This window comes from Triticum dicoccoides, chromosome 3A (assembly GCF_002162155.2).
Source record: "Triticum dicoccoides isolate Atlit2015 ecotype Zavitan chromosome 3A, WEW_v2.0, whole genome shotgun sequence".
Taxonomy (NCBI): Eukaryota; Viridiplantae; Streptophyta; class Magnoliopsida; order Poales; family Poaceae; genus Triticum; species Triticum dicoccoides.
Window position 1 is genome coordinate 3,721,991 of NC_041384.1, and position 5,793 is coordinate 3,727,783.

Genomic DNA, 5,793 nt, shown 5'->3' on the forward strand with positions numbered 1-5,793 from the left:
GTCTCTGTTGTCTTTGAGAGGCAGCTTTTGCTGACCCCGCCGAGAGATTTTGAATCCGTCGTTAACTGCCGTGCTCTTCGGGCTGTTTTCCTTATTCCGGCGCTGGTCTTTGTTGCGTCGTGGTTTCCCGTTTCCATCCCTGACTTCGGATGTACTTGGGTCGCTGGTGCTGCATCTTGCCAACCAGCTGTCCTCGCCTGCGCAAAAGCGGGTCATGAGGCTTGTTAATGAGGCCATTGTTCTTGGCTTTTCCTAGCCGAGGTGTCTGGCGAGCCATTCGTCTCGAACGCTATGTTTAAAAGCTACTAAGGCTTCGGCGTCCGGACAGTCGACTATTTGGTTCTTTCTAGTAAGAAACCTGTTCCGGAGTTTTCGGGCTGACTCTCCGGGCTGTTGAGTTATATGACTTAAATCGTCAGCATCCAGTTGTTGGACATAGGTCCCTTGAAAATTTGCCCGAAAGGCGTCCTCGAGCTCTTTCCAACTTCCAATAGTGTTTTCGGGGAGGCTTTTGAGCCAATGCCTGGCTGGCCCTTTGAGCTTGAGGGGTAGGTATTTGATGGCGTGGAGATCATCTCCTCGAGCCATGTGGATATGGAGGATATAATCCTCAATCCAGACCCCTGGGTCTGTCGTTCCGTCATATGCCTCTATGTTTACGGGTTTGATTCCCGCTGGAAATTCATGGTCCAGCACCTCATCAGTCAAACATAGGGGGTGTGCGGCACCCCTGTATTTGGGTGTGCCGTGGTGTTCGAATATTTGTTGTGTTGCATTGCTTGCTAGGGCGTGCTTTCTTGGCCCGTAGATAGATCTCGTTGGACCATCTTTTTGATGCGGGCCCTCGTGTGGATCGCGTGCTGGCTTGTGTGCGGCGTCGTCTGCCGCTCTATGTTGGCCGTGAGGTCGTCTATCCGACCGGATGGCTGCTTTGTTTTTTGATTGCGGGGGCTCTAAGGCCTCCTCATCAAATTCAGGCAGTAGCTTTCGCTTCGGGTAGCTCTTTGTGTGGCTACTGCCGCCATATTTGTCTGCGGTGTTGAGTACTTTGCTCCATCTGATTCTTAGTGCATCTTTCGCAGTTTTGAGCTTCCGCTTCTGCTTTTTTAGGCTACGCGTAGTGGTGACGAGCCTTTTATGGAGGTTCTTCTGCTCCGGGAATTTGTCCGATGTGAGGTCATCCAGACTGTTATCTTCGCCGGGGACGGGTTGTTCGGCTTGATTATCCAAGTTGCCTTGTTTGTCGTCCGCCGGCTTGCCCTGCTCTGTGGCTGGGTCTGTATGACCACTGTTTCTGTCGATGCGGGGTTTGGAGCGGCGCTTACGCCGCCTCTTTGACTGCTTTTCTAGGGAACGATCCTTCGCTGCGTCCTCTCGTTCCTCGTTGTCGTTCCCTTTGGGTGTGTCCACCATGTATACATCGTGCGATGACGCGGCTGTCCAGTGCCCTGTAAGTGCTGGTTCCTGTTCGTCTCCTACATCATCGTCCTTATCGCCGATGTCTTCGGAGTCGAAGTCGAGCATGTCGGTCAAGTCATCGATAGTGGCTATAAAGTGGGTGGTGGGTGGGCGTTGAATTTCTTCGTCGTCCGCATCCCAATCCTGCCGGTCGTAATCCGGCCAGGACTCTCCTGACAAAGAGAGAGACCTTAGTGAATTCAGTATGTCGCCGAAGGGCGAGTGCTGGAAGATATCCATGGCGGTGAACTCCATGATCGGCGCCCAATCGGATTCGATTGGCAGGGGCGCGGGCGGCTCGGAGTCCGAACGGGAGTCCGGCAGCACGGAGTCACGGGCCTTGCGAAGGGGAAGGCTTGTGTTCGGCTCGATCGCCGTTGAGTCTGCGGCCTTCATGGCGGGGTCCAACCACCCGTCCATGGATGGCGCTGTTGGCTCCGAATTGAAGGTCAGAGTGGTTGCAGGTGCGATCTCCTGAACATTGTCCGGCGGCAGAGCTAGATCATGCCCATCGTGACAGTGCGGCGCACATTGCAAGGGCTCGAATCCGTCGAAGATCAAGTCTCCGTGGATGTCGGCCGTGCAGCTTAAACTTCCAAACCTGACCTGATGGCCAGGAGCGTAGCTTTCAATCTGCCCCAGATGGCCAAGCGAATTGGCCCGCAGTGCAAAGCCGCTGAATACGAAGATCTTGTCTGGGGAGAAAAGTCTCACCCTACACCGCATCGCTATCGATGATCGAAGGAGCCATCAAGCCTGATGATGATGACACAGAGGAACTCTCAATGAAAGCACCAATGTCGGTGTCAAAACCGGCGGATCTCGGGTAGGGGGTCACGAACTATGCGTCTAGGCGGATGGTAACAGGAGACAAGGGACATGATATTTTTACCCAGGTTCGGGCCCTCTCGATGGAGGTAAAACCCTACTCCTGCTTGATTAATATTGATGATATGGGTAGTACAAGAGTAGATCTACCACGAGATCAGAGAGGCTAAACACTACAAGCTAGCCTATGGTATGATTGTTGTTATTGTGTCCTACGGACTAAACCCTCCGGTTTATATAGACACCGGAGGGGGCTAGGGTTACATAGAGTCGGTTACAAGGAAGGAGATCTACATATCCGTATTGCCAAGCTTGCCTTCCACACCAAGGAGAGTCCCATCCGGATATGGGATGAAGTCTTCAGTCTTGTATCTTAATAGTCCAATAGTCCGGCCAAAGGTTATAGTCCGGCTGTCCGGATACCCCCTTATCAAGGACTCCCTCACCAGTAATGCAGCAGTTTGCCTTGGACACATTGGCTCCTTTTGTGCAGTTGAACTAAAATCGAAGTCGGAATAAAACCGAGCTTTAGTTTTGATATCCCTGTAAGCAACAAAAGGTATAAGGGAAACAATTACTGAGAAATAACGGTTGATGACTTGTACTCCCAGAAGAAAAACATCTACTGATCTACCTTATCTTAATGGGACACAAAGCAGGAGAGTAGCAATTCTCCATCAGTGTGATTCATTCATATTAACCGAGACATTATCTTAACAATGCCTTGTTTCAAGATGTATAAAGAACGAAAAAGCAGAAAAGTATCATTCCTAAAACAATGTGACAGATTCATTTTAACAGAGACATTATCTTAATAATACCTTGGTTAAACATGTAGAAAGAACTACAAAGCAGGACAGTACCATTTGTAAAACACTGTAACTGATATATAATAATAGAGACATTATCTGAACAATACATTTCTTAAACATGTACTCCGGCCAATCCCTAACGGAAATGGTACTCCCGCCGATCCCTAACAAGTGTTGCAGTTTTGAACTAAGGTTCAGTAGTTAATTGTGAGGAAAGTAGGTACTGTCCTTTCAAGACCAAGGTTTGAAACTACGCCTGAGATGGATCTAAAAGAGATCTCAACACATATATGGAAATCCGGTCTCATTTTGTGCAGTTCCACCAAAATTAAGCAAAGCAAAATGTCGCAATAGCAACAAGTTGAATAGATATCCCTGTTTTAACAGAGGCAAAAAGGAATCAATTACTGGCCAATAAAGGAGGATGAAACATGCGGCCACAAAAATGGTAATCCCGCCAATCCCTAACAAGTGCTGCAGTTTTGAACTAAGATTCAGTAGTTAATTAATTCTGAGAGTGGCATTGCTTAATTTTACCAGCGGCATTAGATTAACGAAAAACATACATAGTTCCAGGGTAGAGTGGGCGCAACAACAGTATGTGCTTCCATCTACTTATAAAGGGGGTGATGCAGAGTTTGTTGTAACAAAGCAACAAGCATCATGTCTGGGTTGGTCCCATTTTTGTTCACTACTTAATGGGAAAAGACAGCAATACAATAGCTTCAATTCAACATTTATTTAAAACAGTACCAATACAAGTAGCACAACATCTCAAAGCACACTGCACAATCATGTGGATGAAGGCCTGTACTGACCTTTCATGAGACAAACAAGATAAAATATGAATATGCCAACACAAATAAGAAATCCATTCTTGTTTTGTGCAGTTGCACTGAAATCAAGCAAAGTGTTACGCGTAGCGAAGCAAAATGTCGCAATAGCAACAAGTTGAATAGATATCCCTATATAAACAGAGGCAAAAAAGGAATCAATTACTGGCTAATAAAGGAGGATGAAACATGCGGCCACAAAAATGGTAATCCCGCCAATCCCTAACAAGTGTTGCAGTTTTGAAATAAGATTCAGTAGTTCATTCTAAGAGTGGCATCAATTACTGGCTTATAAAGGGGGTGATGCTGAATTTGTTGTAACAAAGCAACAAGCATCATGTCTGGGTTGGTCCCATTTTTGTTCATTACTTAATGGGAAAAGACAGCAATACTATAGCTTCAATTCAACATTTATTTAGAACAGTACCAATACAAGTAGCACAACATCTCAAAGCACACTGCACAATCATGTGCATGAAGGCCTGTACTGACCTTTCATGAGACCAACAACGATAAAATACGAATCTGCCAACACGAATAGGAAAGCCAATCTTGTTTTGTGCAGTTGCACTGAAATCAAGCAAAGTGTTTTGCGTAGCGAAGCAAAATGTCGCAATAGCAACAAGTTGAATAGATATCCCTGTTTAAACAGAGGCAAAGAAAGGAATCAATTACTGGCTAATAAAGGAGGATGAAACATGCGGCCACAAAAATGGTAATCCCGCCAATCCCTAACAAGTGTTGCAGTTTTGAAATAAGATTCAGTAGTTAATTCTGAGAGTGGCATCAATTACTTGCTTATAAAGGGGGTGGTGCTGAATTTGTTGTAACAAAGCAACAAGTGATATGTCTCCAACATATCTATAATTTTTGATTGCTCCATGCTATATTATCTACTGTTTTAGGCAATATTGGGCTTTATTATCCACTTTTATATTATTTTTGGGACTAACTTATTAACCGGAGGCCCAGCCCAGATTTGTTGTTTTATGCCTATTTCAGTGTTTCGAGGAAAAGGAATGTCAAACGGAGTCCAAACAGAAAAATCCTTTTTGGAACGTGATTTTCTCACCAGATAAGACCCAGGGAACTTGGAGTGCACGTCAGAAGATACAGGAGCTGCCCACGAGGGTGGTGGTGCGCCCCTGCCTCGTGGGGCCCCCGTGGCTCCCCGGCGTACTTCCGGCTCCCATATATATCCATGTACCCTAAAACTTCCAGAACAGAGATTAGATCGGGAGTTCCGCCGCCGCAAGCCTTTGTAGCCACCAAAATCCTCTCGGGACCCTGTTCCAGCACCCTGCCGGAGGGGGGAACCCTCACCGGTGGCCATCTTCATCATCTCGGCACTCTCCATGACGAGGAGGGAGTAGTTCACCCTCGGGGCTGAGGGTATGTACCACTAGCTATGTGTTTGATCTCTCTCTCTCTCTCGTGTTCTTGATTTGGCACGATCTTGATGTATCGCGAGCTTTGCTATTATAGTTGGATCTTATGTTTCTTCTCCCCCTCTTCTCTCTTGTAATGGATTGAGTTTTCCCCTTGAAGTAATCTTATCGGATTGAGTCTTTAAAGTTTTGAGAACACTTGATGTATGTCTTGCCGTGCGTATCTGTGGTGACAATGGGATATCACGTGCCACTTGATGTATGTTTTGGTGATCAACTTGCCGGTTCCGCCCATGAACCTATGCATAGGGGTTGGCACACGTTTTCGTCGTGATTCTCCGGTAGAAACTTTGGGCACTCTTTGAAGTACTTTGTGTTGGATTGAATAGATGAATCTGAGATTGTGTGAGGCATATTGTATAATCATAACCACAGATACTTGAGGTGACATTGGAGTATCTAGGTGATGTGTGT